This window comes from Mytilus galloprovincialis, chromosome 2 (assembly GCF_965363235.1).
Source record: "Mytilus galloprovincialis chromosome 2, xbMytGall1.hap1.1, whole genome shotgun sequence".
Taxonomy (NCBI): domain Eukaryota; kingdom Metazoa; phylum Mollusca; class Bivalvia; order Mytilida; family Mytilidae; genus Mytilus; species Mytilus galloprovincialis.
This window is the reverse complement of record NC_134839.1, coordinates 105380692-105396601: the sequence shown is the minus strand read 5'-3', so window position 1 is coordinate 105396601 and position 15910 is coordinate 105380692. Positions and strand designations below refer to the sequence as shown.

The 15910-nt window shown below is 32.4% G+C and overlaps 1 long non-coding RNA gene across 1 annotated transcript; it reads left to right on the top strand.

The window, feature by feature from the left end:
- The first annotated feature begins 3322 nt into the window (after positions 1-3322).
- Positions 3323-9758, top strand: LOC143065242 (uncharacterized). The gene is made up of 3 exons (XR_012975431.1): positions 3323-3732; positions 6201-6245; positions 8285-9758. It is a non-coding gene; the product is annotated as an uncharacterized LOC143065242 (long non-coding RNA).
- The last annotated feature ends 6152 nt before the right edge of the window (positions 9759-15910 follow it).

The window sequence follows — 15910 nt, the reverse complement described above, 5'->3', positions numbered from 1 at the left end:
TAAACATCAGTAACTTTCTTCCCAAAGCTGTCACCCCAAACACTGTACAAAAAGTATCCCGTACTGTCAAGCTCTAAGAGCAAAGCGGATTTGCTCCTCTGTTGAGGCTGTCACTAAACGGTTATAGGAACTTCGCGGATTTTTAACCAAACGAGGTTATAAGAAATGGGACATAGATAAGGGGTTTGCGCGTGCTAACAATAACAGCCGTAATGACCTGTTACAGTACAAAAAGAAGAGGCGCAGCAAAATAGTTCCATTTGTTTTAAAATACAATCCCGCCTTTGATTACCTTTCATGTTTGATCCGTGCCAATTGGCAAAGAATTGCCAATTAACTTAAATTATCCAAAATCTTTCCCGATCCTCCTGTCTTAGCTTTTCGGAGACCAACAAGCCTGAAAGACTTATAGATTGTGAGAGCTGACGTCTCCTCTAATAAAAGCTGTTCAACTACAGGATGTAGTCATGTGGTGACATACGATGTCTGACTTGCCAACAAATACTGACTACTCAAACATTTACTTGCCACTCCACTGGGTCTGTGCACACGATATTTTGTAATGTAACTTGAAAAAAAACCAGAATGTTGTATACATTCTTCAGTGTCGATGAATAAGAATAAGAATATTTATTATTCCAATCAAGGGCCCTTGATGGGCAGCATAACATGTACACATAAAACAATACATCATGATTTGTAACAGAAAAACTTTTCATTAGTAAATAACCAAACAAATTTTGCCTCAATTGAAAGATATATGAAATTAGGACAGACACAGTTTATCTCCTTGAAAAATATCTCCCTATTATTTTTGAAAGCTGGACAACTAGTAATAAAATGTTGTTCATCTTCAACCAGAATTAGAGTACATTTCTTACAAAGCCTTTGGTCTCTTTCTATATAAAGTTTTATACCTGTCTCTTTCTATTTTGAGATCATGTGCACTGATTCTGATTTTACATATGGCACTTCTCAAGTGAACATTGTTTAAAGATAGATACATTTCTTTCGAAAAACAAGTTTTAAGTTTGAAATAAGTATCTTATTTACTACTCTTTGTATCTGTTCTTTTTGTGTTCCAAAATTTTACAAAACTATTACAAAGTTTTTGCTTATTTTAAACTGACTTGATAAAAAAGTTGAGCTTTACCTCCAAATTATGAATATTCAGCTTTTTAAAAATGTAATGTATGGATGAATGCCAGCATTCACTATTATTATTAAACATGTTTTTGTTACACATATAGGTATCATACAGTAAACCATCGTTCATATTTTTTATTCTAAACCAATATTTTAGCATTGATAATACAACTGAAAAAGATAAAGGGAATCTACCAAGCTCTCATAGCAAAGGTAGGTTAGAAGACTTTTTGTTTACACCTAATATATACTTCATATATCTTAAATTCTAACATGACGTCCTTCAAACGCTTTGAATACACACCCGTGGTAAAATATGAATATACTGCCTGGGCTGTTCCGATCGTACTCCCACGTCATATGATTTTTTTATGAATGAGTTACCCGACGTCATAGAACGATGACGTAAGAATTTCAGCGTTTAACGGGAAAATACACGCTTTTAAAACCGAAAATCATCACAACAAGAAAACGTAAACAAACGATGCTAAAATGTGGTATAAGACTTTTTTTTATACATATACGACATATGAGTAAATTATCATTTAAATTCACCCAAAACTATTTAAATACGTGATTGTAAATAGTTTGAGCATGTCACTTTAATATTCTGTTTGCTCCGTTCTTTTACGCAAATTAAATGGTGCGTTTATTTATGGAACGGCAAATATTTGCCACCACCTAGAGCGCTTCGATCCAAAAGAATTGCTGTATTTGTCCTATTAGAATCGAAATAATTCATGGGTCATTTTATCTAAAAAAATCAATCATATAAATGTGCTGTAATAAATATTCACTTTCTTTCTGGCATGCTGCAGAGCTAGTTTTAAACCTACCTGTAATTTCACTGCCATACATTAAAATGGGTTTTATTGTATGGTCATATATATGTAATAGAGTAGAAATACTTGGATATGAAGATAATAAAGATCTTTGCAATTTGAATACAGCTTTTAGTGATTTTTTTGTATAAATCTTCTTTTCCTTGCTTAAAAAGTCCACTAGATATAAATTTTAAACCTAAATATTTATAATTGTTAACACATTCTATTGTATCTTTTTCGAAATAAAAATATTCTTTTAAAAGTTTACCAGGTTTGTTAAATATAATAACTGTGACATGAAGTATTTTGGCGAGACAGAACAGCCATTCAGCAAACGCATGAATGGTCATCGTAGTGACTACACCTGCAAGCCCGACCTCCCCGTAAGTCATCATTTGAGATCACTTGGGCACGCCCAAGCTGATTTAAAAAAAAACTTACCATCACTATCATAGATCACAACGAGTATTTGCACTGTTTGGTTGCCGAAGTGGTAACGAGAGGTCTCGTAGTTACAAAAAAATGTAAGATTACTGCATACCGAAAAACATCAGCAAATTAGAGTGCGGGAAGACAATGATATAACAGTAGAAAGCTTATGAAGACTTTGATTAGGTAAAGCATGTTCTAGCTTTTACAAGAAAGTCCACGTACACTTGTTATGTGGTAAAACGTAGATTTTCAGGCGCATTACATATATTCCAATGTATGATTGTAATTTGAAGTATCATATGACATTAAATGATATAAAGGTATAAACAGTCATGTTCTAAAGGTTGCAATTTATAAATATAGCTAATTTTACCACACCTCTTTTGGAGAGATTTTACCAGGCCTCTTTTGGAGAGATACTGCATCTTCTTAGATATTTTTTTCACCTTCTGATTCCCAGATATGATCTTCATGTTTCATGTCATTAGACAACTTAGAGACACATTCAGACTTCGGAATTTTAGTATTATAATTAATGTAGGATAGTTGTGAAAATGAATTCGTTCTTATGAATGCTCAAAAAAAAGAAGGATTAACACAAAATTAAGTATTATCTGAAACTGAGGTATTGGATTCATAAACATGTCGTACAACTAGCACTTTCCATAAACATGCCGTACAACCAGCACTTTCCATAAACATGCCGTACAACCAGCACTTTCCATAAACATGCCGTACAACCAGTACTTTCATAAACATGTCGTACAACCACCACTTTCCATTTGTTTTGAAACTACGTTATAAAGTGGCAGTGGAACACCAGTCTAAGGGACATAACCGTTGCTCAATATAAACATACGTTTTTTGATTGAGTTAAGTCTGCCAATTGATATTTTATCGTATGTTTTTCTTTGTTGTGATGTTATGCTATTGTTTCAGAAAAAGGGAGAAGGTTTGGATCCATTAAAACGTTTAATCCCGCTGCAAATGTTTGCACCTGTCCTAAGTCAGGAATCTGATGTACAGTAGTTGTCGTTTGTTTATGTAATATATACGTGTTTCTCGTTTCTCGTTTTGTTTATATAGATTAGACCGTTGGTTTTCCCGTTTGAATGGTTTTACACTAGTAATTTTGGGGCCCTTTATAGCTTGTTGTTCGGTGTGAGCTAAGGCTCCGTGTTGAAGGCCGTACTTTAACCTATAATGGTTTACTTTTTAAATTGTTATTTGTATGGAGAGTTGTCTCATTGGCACTCACACCACATCTTCCTATATCTATAAAAAATGGGAGCACATTCTGGCAAGCTTTCGGGTCAGAACAGTATCAAAGGTAAATAGATATCTATTTAAATATTTCATTTTCTATTTAAAAATAGAGAACACGCCTGAAATTAATTATTTATAATGATCATCGTATAGATTGTATAACAGGTCAATTCATTCGTCGATATTCAATTTACAAAAGTAATGTGAATTTTCTTGTGCAATTAACTTAAACCTCATAAAAGTATGGAAAAAATCAAGTGACACATGCATTTATTTACATAACCGATGTTTGTATATCTATTCAGTCAGGATCCTACTTCGTCAAAATTATCTCCCCATTACGCCAGTTCATTTTCACAATCGTAAAAATGGAAGCCATTGTAGCGATGACGCGCTACCAATTTTGCTCTTGGAAACCGATAAATTTATCCACATTGCACCAATACGATCCTTATATGTCAGTTATATTTTAAAAGACAAATGTATCAACTAGCTAATGAGCATCAGTTAATGATATTGTCTGCATTGATTCAACTTAAAACTATTGTCTGATCGGTTGTTAGGTGGAATTTTCGAAAAATCATAAACATTTAAAAAAAATCTAATTAAATATTTCGTGGAAGGGCAGACTAGATTTTTTTAGTGGTTGAAGACTATAAACCCTAGTTATCACACACAAAAAATTAGAATTTTTCGAAGATATGCATTTTCATCATCCAACTTGTAAGACTGTCGTCAAGTACTTTCAGTAAAAAAATAGCTATTCGAACACACCTTCCCTGTTTTTGTGACTCATTAGATAGGTATTTCACTTGACCCATATATTTCATCTTTTAGTACTGTTATTTTTTTGTGTTATAAAGTCAACCTGTAGCTTTAATATATAAAAATGATAGAATCTGAAGCGAGACGATGTATGAAATATTCTTACTTTGAACGATATCAAGACAAAATACTCAACTCAAACACGCCTAACATAAAAAGGTGCACTCGATTTTCTCTTTTCGATACAATTGTTACCTATTTTTTGGAATTTTTTCTTCAGTCACATAATGGAAGGGCAGACACGAAAATTACTGAACTAATAGATTGATATCTTTTCCGTCCGTGGTAATTTTTTCAAAAAAATCGGAGGTTATGCATTTTTGTCATCCAACTTGAAAGATACCCATGTCGTCGACTTGATATCTAATTGTTCTGCTTAACTATGTACTAGATAAATTGAAAACTTATGCAAATGGTGTTTTTGAAATAAAACACCTCGTAATTGAGAAGAAAATTGCAGTTTTGTTTGTTTCTATTAACTTTTTAAAAATTTGTCACTATAGTAAACAATACAGTAAACATTTATCGCCTTCTCTAATAGAGAGCTTCGATTCTTTTGTTCTATATCAACCTGGTTTCCGACTGTATTGTTATTGGATTATATATATATATATAATCCAATAATCCAATAACACTAGAATATATATATATGGGAAAATGTTGTTTGTGCTGTATTTAGACCCTTCTACAACGAATTTGTTTTACATGCACACGTATAAAAATTGCGGTTTTTATCCAACGCAATCATAGGTTTGAACGTAGTTTTCAATTTAGACTTGTATATATATACTAGTATAACCCGTTGTACAAAACCCGTTGTTTACAAAAATTACTTTAATCATCAAGTTAATGTTCAAAGGGACTTAACTAAATTTTACAATGAAGCTTAAATAGGTTATCTAAAAATAAGTGTAGTGTATTTCAATATTTTTCTCGTCTTATCAGAATCTATCAGAAATCTGACAAATGTATGTTAATTCTGAACTTGGTTACTCTGGTGGTTGAATATATGATTTGTATTCTGCAGAAGTACGTGTAGTATACACATGAGATATTAATTGCTTTCAGTGTTAGAACAGTGACTGATGAAGATAATTATTTTATGCGTCCGAAAATGTTTTTTTTTTTATATTCAAATATGTACCAGAAATATTTTTTAACAGAAGAACGAATTTTGATGAGGACAACTTTTGTAACTCGGTAGCGGCTGCGCAGTTCATTAGAATTATTAAGCATTGCTAACTTAAATGAATTTATAGAAACACTCGGACTGTCTACACGAATTGCAACGCAGTAGAAAAAAGTGGATCAACTTCTTTTTAACCCTCGGTTACGAAACTCAAAGTAAAATTTTAAGAGATAAGTCTTTTTCAATTCAAAGAATTATCAACTCTGTTCACCGTTCATAAGAATGCTGTTAGTCGATAAATATGATAACAAAACATTTCCCTACCAACATCACCGCCTTCGATTAAAGTTTTAACATAGAGGTAACCTAAAATGCAAGTTTTGTCTAATATCTTGAAAACCACTAAGGATAGAAAAATCTGACGGGCTTCATTGTTCAATAAGCAAAGTATACAATAAACATACAGTCACACAGTATTTTATCATGTTTGATTATAAATGTATGTAAACCAGTACTTATGGCTTAACTACACGAGGGTGTTGATGGAGTCATTCATCTCTGTTTTCTTTAATTTTTAGGTCATGAAGACATTAGAAATAAAGTAGCTATCGCTTTGAAAGCAGGTAATTAAACACTTCTTTGCGAATAGTCATTGAAAAAAATAGTCTCTATAAAAAATTATTTAATATTAGACACAGGTCGATTCCCTCAATTTTCTACCGTACAAAAAGGGAGGCGAAAGATACCAAAGGAATATTCAAATCCCTTAAATCAAAGACCAACAGACACAGTCATATCAAAAGATGAAAAACAACAAAAATGACGAACAAAAGCCGACAAAACACAACATGAAACAAACGATTGAGCAAACACGAACACAACCAAAAACCGAGGTGATGTCAGGTGACCCGAAAAGGTGGCATCCGTTGTGAAATCTTAAGGGCATACGATACAGTTTTGATCTCGTATTTACATTTTGATAAAAATTTCCATATAGACTATTTTTTACCTGATTAAATCAAATATGTTATAAAAATATACCTTCATGTGCCACTTTTTGAGTAAAATATGGTCGAAATTTTGTATATTTGCTTAAAATTCGGATTTGTGGCCGTATTTTCCTTTTCGTAAGAAAGACATAACTTTTTATTTAAAAAGATAAACACAAATTGTTTTTTGTTAAACAATTTGTAATTTCCGTATTTTATAAGAATCCTAAAATTTTATACATTTTTCATTCAGAAATAACTCATATTTATCAAATGTTCATGAATGTAGAAAAAAAACATCATTTTTAGATGTATATTTATCAAATTTAAAAAAAAATGCACTATTTACGTTTTCATGAAAATTGGCACAAACATTTTTCTCGCGTAATCAAACCAAATGACATTTTAAAAAAGAGGGGTCCATGAACTCGTTTTCAAGTTAAATAAGTTTGAATGATAAAAATCAGTCGAAAACTGCATCTTTTCCGGATAAGGATGCCTTAACGGATGAAAATAAAAGTTGTCCGTTGACAAAATTGTTATCCGTTGGGAGTCCGTTGATGTACTGACCAAATAAAACGGACGCCTAACGAATGCATAACGGACATGCAACGGATATGCAACGTACGAGAAACGGAAACGTACAGGACAGAACGGATGTCGAACGTACATCCAACGGACGAGTATCGCATAAAACGGACACCTAACGGAAGCGTACCGGATAAAACGGATGAACAAGATATACGAAAAAATTAAAGGCGACAATAATAATACATGTAAATCGCATTAATATTCAAAATGTCGATACAAAATACGGATAACAATTTTGTCAACGGACAACTTTTATTTTCATCCGTTAGGCGTCCGTTCGTGCTATCCGGTAAGGTGTGACCGAGGCTTTAGCAACGTCATTACCTCCCCTGTAACTGTATCGTATGCCCTTAAACATACATTTGCTATAGCGTACAGGTTGCGAAATGAACAAACCGTGTGAAGGGACATAAGGAGCATCGTCGTCCAAAATTGGAAAACTAACAACAGGAAATTGTTAATGATATGAATGTATTTAAATTCAATTTCTTTGAGTAAATTTCTGAAGAAGTATATAATTAGAACTTTTTTGTTATTTAATCTACTACTTGGGAGTGGTTAACGATCTTGACTACCCGTGAGGGTCTCGGTTGGTATATTTAATAAAAATCATCTTTACGTAAGTTGTCTATTAAATTAAATAAAGACGGACCACTTTTGAGTTTGGCCATGCATTGTTTTCATAATAAAACAGCAAGACGTCTGTTTTAAAAGGGACGCGGAAGTGCCTTTAGAAATTAGTATACCTGTCGATACAAAATATTCTTATCTTGAAAGAATACTGCCATGTCCTTGAGATAGAAGCTGGACTGATATCCTCTACGCAACAATGCAGCTATATAACCCTGGATATTCTTCATCTTTATGCAATGTCAACCACAGAAAGGTATTCCCGTTACCAGAATGCAACCATGTCCCTTGATATTTTTTCCCTTCTAGTATTTAAGGTCCAATACAGATACTCAAAGTGCTAAGAAGTACTTTAATGTGATTGGTAAATTGCATAAATTAGTACATTATAGTACATGTATTTAATAATTATTAAGTATTAATTGATATTTTACTTTGTTTCTAATTCACAGGAGACGGTAAGCTTTGTCATATTGTCATCAAGGAATATATTAAATACGGATGGAATAAAAATCAAATTTGCAAATGGCTGATAGAAGCAATTTTTAATCACAATTTAAACGTGGTAAAGGCAATCATTACAGGAGTAGATGCTGAGCCAGAATTACAATCCGAATTACGTAAGTTGAGATACAAAGGTTATACTGCACTAAGATGGGCTGAAGTACTCGAATCGAGGGAGATAGTAGATTTTCTTAAGAGAAAAAAGTTTGTTGCTCTCGGGTCCTCCACCAATGCCTGGTCTGCAATCAGTTCTATAATTATTATTGAAAATGAACATATGATTCAAAATGTAGCAACACTTATCAATAAACGGCATGATGTTAATAAACCTCATAGCGATTTTACACATTCAGATTCAAACCAGTGCGACACTCAGGATAGAGTAATGTTAAACGAGACGCCCTTTTTAGTAGCTCTCAAGACCGGCAGATACGATGTCATGGCCCTACTGTTGATGAATGGGGCACTACCGTTAGTCGAGGATTTCTTTTTATACAGACTTTTGGAAATTAATGTCAGAGTGAAAGTGTTTTATTTGTTGCTTTCATGTAACGCCCTTAAAAGCATGCCGGCAGGTGACACTTCTCTTTTACAATTTCTCCTAGCACGAAGCATTCATGTGTATGTTTTAAGTCATGTAAAACCGAGTATAAAAGACCTCAGCATGCTTCTTTTAGAGAAATTTGATGATTTTTGCCATGAAGATAAACGATTCCTTTTATCAAATGATATTTATACCGTAGATGAAGAAATATTGGCAAAAATTCACAATGTGTTTTACGAACCACGAACATTAGCCGATTTATGCAGACGTCGCTTGAGAAGTCATTTAGGTCTTAGTTTTCAACTGTATATCAACTACATCAAACATGAAGGTTTTCCTCCGCGTATTATAGACTACATTCAGTATCGACATTTGTTTCTAAAATACTTCAACGAAGAAGACATAAAGTGTTTTGAACAAAGTCTAATTTGACTGGTTTAGAACTGCGGAGATCAGGATAACTTTTTAAGATTCAAGCTAGTCATTCTAAAATATATAAAACTGATAGTATCTAGGTGATGTAGGTATCTCTGAGACCACTGTCATATCATGCTTGAATTCGTGTACTGCATTAAAGGAATAGAAAAGAAAATAATAATTTTATTGAATACAGAATATTTTACCAAGAAAGTATCATATACCAATATAATGGTTCCGTCCTATTTCTTAAAAAATGGATACACATGTTTCTATAGTGATACTTGTGACAGTTTGTTGCTGCCAGAATGTTACTACATAGAAAGTGAAAGTGCATGATGGAATGTTGCTACATAGAAAGTGAAGTGCATGATGGAATGTTACTACACAGGAATGGAAAATTTATAATGGTGAAAATTGAAACCATCTCTTTTCTTGTGAAGTAAAGTTCCAAAAATTTCCATATCTTTCATTTATTTTTATAGCACCTCTTTTACCAGAAACTGTCAAATTGTCTGGGGACCACTGTTAATTTAATACAAACACAATTCTACACTTTAAAATCTCGCGTGCAGTTACTAGTATTGTACAATCTGTAGTCTTAAGACAAGAAATTTTTGTTAAGTAACAAAAAGTAGGATTCAAATAAATTATTTATTTAAACAAATTCGACAGAAACATTTCGATGGGCCAAAAACATGCAGGAAATCTAGTTTTTGTCCTTAATTTTTTTAGATAACTGAAATAAGTTAGATTTATTCAGAACTTTTCCAGATTTACGTTTAAAGACTTATACATGAACAAAGTGACATGTTGGAAAGAGGAAGACATTTTGTCTTGGAGTAGGTAACATGTGGACCCCTCAAAGAGTTGGTGCAATGATTCGAGCGTGGCCGTCTACACATAAAATATCATGCATGTATTTTAAGTCACTATTCCGACCGGGCGTGTAGTCGTATTTGTACATGCAACACACTGAAACGGACACGGGTTAAACCGTCGGACGGGCGAAGTCCAGATAACCATACATATAGTTTACAATTACTAGCTATGTCTGAGCAAAATGAATTATTCCCCTTGCAACGTAAATCGATTAAGTGATTATTTGGCTTGTATTTATTATCTCAAAAATGCATTGATAGATATAATATAAAAGTACCGTCTTAAAACTAAAATACTTAGCTAAAAAGTCTTTTAGATACCCGGCTTTAAAAAAAGTTGTATTTAATACACGAATAAATAATTAAACTTTGTCTGTGTTAAAATGGAATTAAATTTCATCTTCCTACTGGAAAGTATTTGTCATCATATTTATAAGTACGTTTCGTGTTATTGCAAGTCTTCGGTTTTTAGGCATGATCAGTTTGGCGCGTTTTCTTTATTATTCCTTGGCTTATTGTTCGCTAGCTTGATGCATCTTATTGTTCGCTGGCTTATTGTTCGCTGGCTTGAGTCTAGTATTTGTTCTCAGGAAATCTTCAATATCAACCTGTAGTCACTTTTAATTCTGCTTGCCTGTACCCTTTTCAAATGAATTGATATTTTCCGAAATATTACTGAAAATATGAATTCAACGTATAAGACGAAGAGAAACAAGTATGGCAACAACGATTACGACAAGCTTTCAATTGTTTCAAGGCTATGAAAAATGTGAACATATTCAAAGAAATTGAAAAAAAAACCAAAAAAAAAAACCACATCAATAGTGGATTCACGGAATAACAAAATAATACCATAACTATACAATAAGGTTCTTGATTTGGGACTTGAATATACGGCGGAGCTTGGAAAGTATTTTGAATTCTTATTGTGTACATTATAAAACTACAAAAAGTGCATAAAGATTCATAGTAATATAATAACACTTATCGTAATATTTCAATAAAATAGATAGAAAAAAAAAACAAGTACAAAAAAGGAATAAAAGCATAGAAGACAGGTACCATCAACAACTACGTACTAAATTGAAACTTGATCGCTTGGGAAGGCATCTGGACAGTCATGTAGCAACACAGCATAAGAACAATCTGTAAAAAAAAACCATTTAAAATCAACTTGCCTGGTCAGTTCGGTACAAAAAACAAATAACAAACAAAAAAAATGAAAAAAAGTATTGATCTATTATTCAAAGCCAATTTACAACTTTAAAAAAAATCTGTATCAGTGTTACCATTTAGCTGTGCAAGATTGTAAAAGCTCTAGATAAGTTCTGTAACTCTGAAGTAAGTGCTATGAAACATAGGTTAACCAACAGGATGTTTTGTTATAGTTAAGTCTTAAAATAAGATTATAAAATAAAATGAATATTTCAATTACAAATATTTTCAAATTAAATTCACTATCAATAAGGGCATCTCTTTATATTTGATTTTATGAAATTTTGGATTTTAATATCCCACAATATCATATGACTGTCAACCACGAGTTACCTTACATTAAAACATTTTAGATGACTATCTGATTTCAATTATCCCTAGACCGAATATTAAACCTAAAATTCGACAGAAATTCAATGAAACGCATAAAATAGTTGATCGTATCGATATTTTTTACTTTTTCACTTGAAGGCACTAAATAGTTGGCGTCGAAACTAGTTGTCGTCTGCCACAATGTTATCGGGTAATAAGACGAATAAAAAAAACACAAAGAAATATTTGCTGATCGTGTATTATTTAAGTTAGTGACGTAGTTGTCTTGAAATGTTTTGACCTTATGTTAAAAATATCCGTTGTAAAAAAACTACCATAAAATTTTATGATATTCGTGTTAATTTTCCTGATTTAAAACAAAAAAAAATCATAGTCCAATTGTTTGATCATGTTGGTCCATTTTTTTTTTTTTTATTATTTGAAAGGAGACTTTTCAAGTTGAAACGTCTAAATGCGGCTTGATATATATAGTGATATCCGGGCGCTTTGAAACCTGAACATTGCCTATTTGTGTTGTAAAGAGTTTTGTCTGACTTAACTACTTGTCAGTAAGTGGGGACACTTGAGATGAATCGAAACAATTAATAACATACTAATAACTTATACTTGTTAATAAGATGGTGCTTGAAAAATATTAATTCTATTCACATGAATACCTTAAATATGTCAACAATGCATCCGCCTGGGAGTTTATCTTTCTTATGCATTTTTTACAAAACAAACCACTAGAGTTCACTTGCAAACATAAATTCATGTGGCGCTGTATCGACGCGTCACGTAATGTTTACATTAAAAAAAAATAAAAGTAACCATCATCAGATATTTTGAATTCCACATGGTCTGTGTATATGACAAACCAGATCTGATATTAATATGCCTGTCTTTAGGGGCATAACTCCTCTATGTAAACAACACGTAATAATTGATTAATACTAAGTATTCCAATTTTCTCAGAAGGAATCAAATTGAATTTTTAAATCATTCAAACCGTACAAGTGAGAGGTTTAGCGCTACAAAACCAGGTTCAATCCACCATTTTCTACATTTGAAAATGCCTGTACCAAGTCCGAGATATGACAGTTTCAGATACGTATGAAGTCTTCCCCATAGTACAATATGATTATATATTACGGATTACAAATGTGTCGAGGTTTGTGATTGGATAACAACACAGAGATGTCCGTATATATTCAGGAAACTGCCGGGGTATATACGACGTTTTTATCCCCAATTGGAACCTCAAAAACGTCATCATAACACTGGTTACTATGTGACGTAGTCAAAAGCTATCAGACTGTCAGAGGCTCACAGAGGGAAAATAATAACGTGCTTCAGTCAATAATACATGTTTGATACAAAATCATGAATTTACGCTTTTAATACTTAAATTTAATGTTAAAAGTGTTTTTATAAATTATTACATACACGATAAAATTATGTTCACAGGAAATTAGAAAATCCTTCACGTATGCCGAACATATCAGTTTGGGGTTTTTAATATATGTGTTGTCAACAAATACCTGCACTAAAAAATAACATTAAGTCAGGGGTAATCCGTAATATATGTGTAATTCAGGTCTCAGAAAGGGTATATACTGTGACATTCCCGGCTTAGAGCTTATATCCCCTTCGCCTTCGGCTCAGGGGATATAAACTCTAAGCCGGGAATGTCACAGTATATACCCTGTCTGAGGCCTGAATAACATATAATATAATAATAACATCACGAGAATGCACTTTAAACGAACAGATATATTGGATAGTATACGAACTATGAACAAAAAGAAGAAACGAAAGGAAAAGGCCAAGATTGAGAAATGATATGAGGATTTAGGATTTAGGATGATGATAACATGTTTGTTTGAAACTTTAGAGAATTTGTTCATTCTTAAGTTCGAAGTTCGCTAGTTAACAGTTAAGTATCTTAAACAAAGTTTTCCGAAGGCCAATTAAGATTGTTAAGTAAACTATATCTACATGTAGTGTAGTTGAGGCAAACGAACAGGAAATGATGAGCATCCTCAATAGCTGACCCACACTGACAGGAAAGATTCAGTAAAATTTAAGCATTGCAAAGGCCATAAATTAAGAGTGAAGCGGAACATCGCATTTGAGATAAAGTAATATCTTGTTGTCTCGAACCATGGAGACTATCTTTTTCAATTCTTTCGTGACTTCAGATATTAAGTCGATATTGTGAATTTTTAGATGAAGCTTATTTCGTTCTCGCATTGTGGATATAATAAAAGATTCAGTGGTAAATGAAAACCTACAAAATGGAACAATGATATTTTGACTGTTTCTGAGAATCTCAGCGAATAGATGGATTACATAAGGAACTCAGGTACATGTTTTAGTTTATATTAGCAAACATCTGTAATTTTGTTCTTCTTTCGAATAACCTCAGAGTACAGCGTTTCAGTTGTAGTTAAAATAACCAACCAACCGATGAAACATGTCTTCAGTACACATATCAATGTTATGTCATGATAGCACAACAGTACCATTATCCCGAAGGACGTGACAGTTTACCGGTACTGACATCGACCTGATAGTGGCACATTTGTAATATATAATAAATTGACAATTTTCATGCATGCACTAAAGAACTATCAGAAAACAAAATAAATACATCTCGATCGAAAAGGCAACATATCGACAAAATGCACAGAATTTAAGAGGGTTTTATTTTAGAATGACTGACATACTAGGAATTTATCAAAGGGAAACACTATAGTGCTATAATATTCGAAAATCAACATAACTACGTATTATAAAACTTTTAAAATTACTTCAGATAGCAGTATTTGTATTTCAAAATTGTGTCTAACACAGTTGCTGTAGTTTATATTTAATTTTTTAAACTAAATTGCAAAAAAATATGGTACTATATTAAGGTGGTATGTGTGTCTAAATTAAAAATGATAGAATTTGTTCATAATTTGCCAAAATGTAGTTTTTATTGAAATATGTTTAAAAATATAATAAAAATGATAGGTCACCGCTCATTTTCTCAAGTTATAGATTGTGACAAAATGACACATTTGGTATGGATTATACAGGAAAAAAACATAATTATGTGTTTAAAAGCTAAACTAAATGATAGAATTGTAAAATAAAATACGAGAAGATAGCTTTTAGTAAATGCTTTGAGAATATCAACAGTAAAGATAGGGTCACCATGCGTTTTTTTTCTGGCTAGAATACAAAATAGCAAAATTCCATGTAGATTCCTTAAGAAAATGCACTATTTCAGAGTTATCCCCATAAAAAAATGTCTATTTCATAAAAATTAAAAATAAAGTAAAAATAATCTTCACCATTACCAATATCAATATTAAAAATTATAATCATTTACATTTGTTCTTTTAAATGAATATTCACATTAGTTATCTGCATTCCTGCATCAAATTTTGCTAACTTGATTGAAAATCTGGACATTAGGTTCTTGGTTTTTTACAATCCAAGATGGCGAAAGACACCCACACCACATGAAGTCAAATGTATCGATTTTGACATGTTCCTGGATTCTAGTGACATAAAAACTGATGTTTCTCTACTATAGTGGCCAGATTACACTGTCATTTTTATTTATCGTTAAATACTAATTTCTTCTATGCATCAATTTGCCAAAGTTGCGGTTTCTAATTATGGAGCCCCTTAAGTGCCAAAGATGAAATTTAAAATATTTGTATGCACAACTTTAAATCTTGAGCGCACAACTTTAAATCTTGTGCGCACAACTTTAAATATTGTGCGCACAACTTTTAATATTGTGCGCACAACTTTTAATATTGTGTGCACAACTTTTAATCTTGTGCGAACAACTTTAAATCTTGTGCGCACATCTTTAAATCTTGTGCGTACAACTTTTAATCTTGTGCGCACTACTTTTTTAAACTTGTGCGCGCAATTTTTAATCTTGTGCGCACAACTTTATTAAACTTGTGCGCACAACTTTATTAAACTTGTGCGAACAACTTTTAAACTTGTGCGTACAACTTTTAATCTTGTGCGAACAACTTTTAATCTTGTGCGCACTACAATTTTTAATCTTGTGCGCACAACTTTATTAAACTTGTGCGAACAACTTTTAATCTTGCATTGTAGCTAATTCGAATAGTTAAGCTGTTATCAGAAGGACCATATGAGCTAGTGTCATCAATAAGCCCCAGTCATGTTTT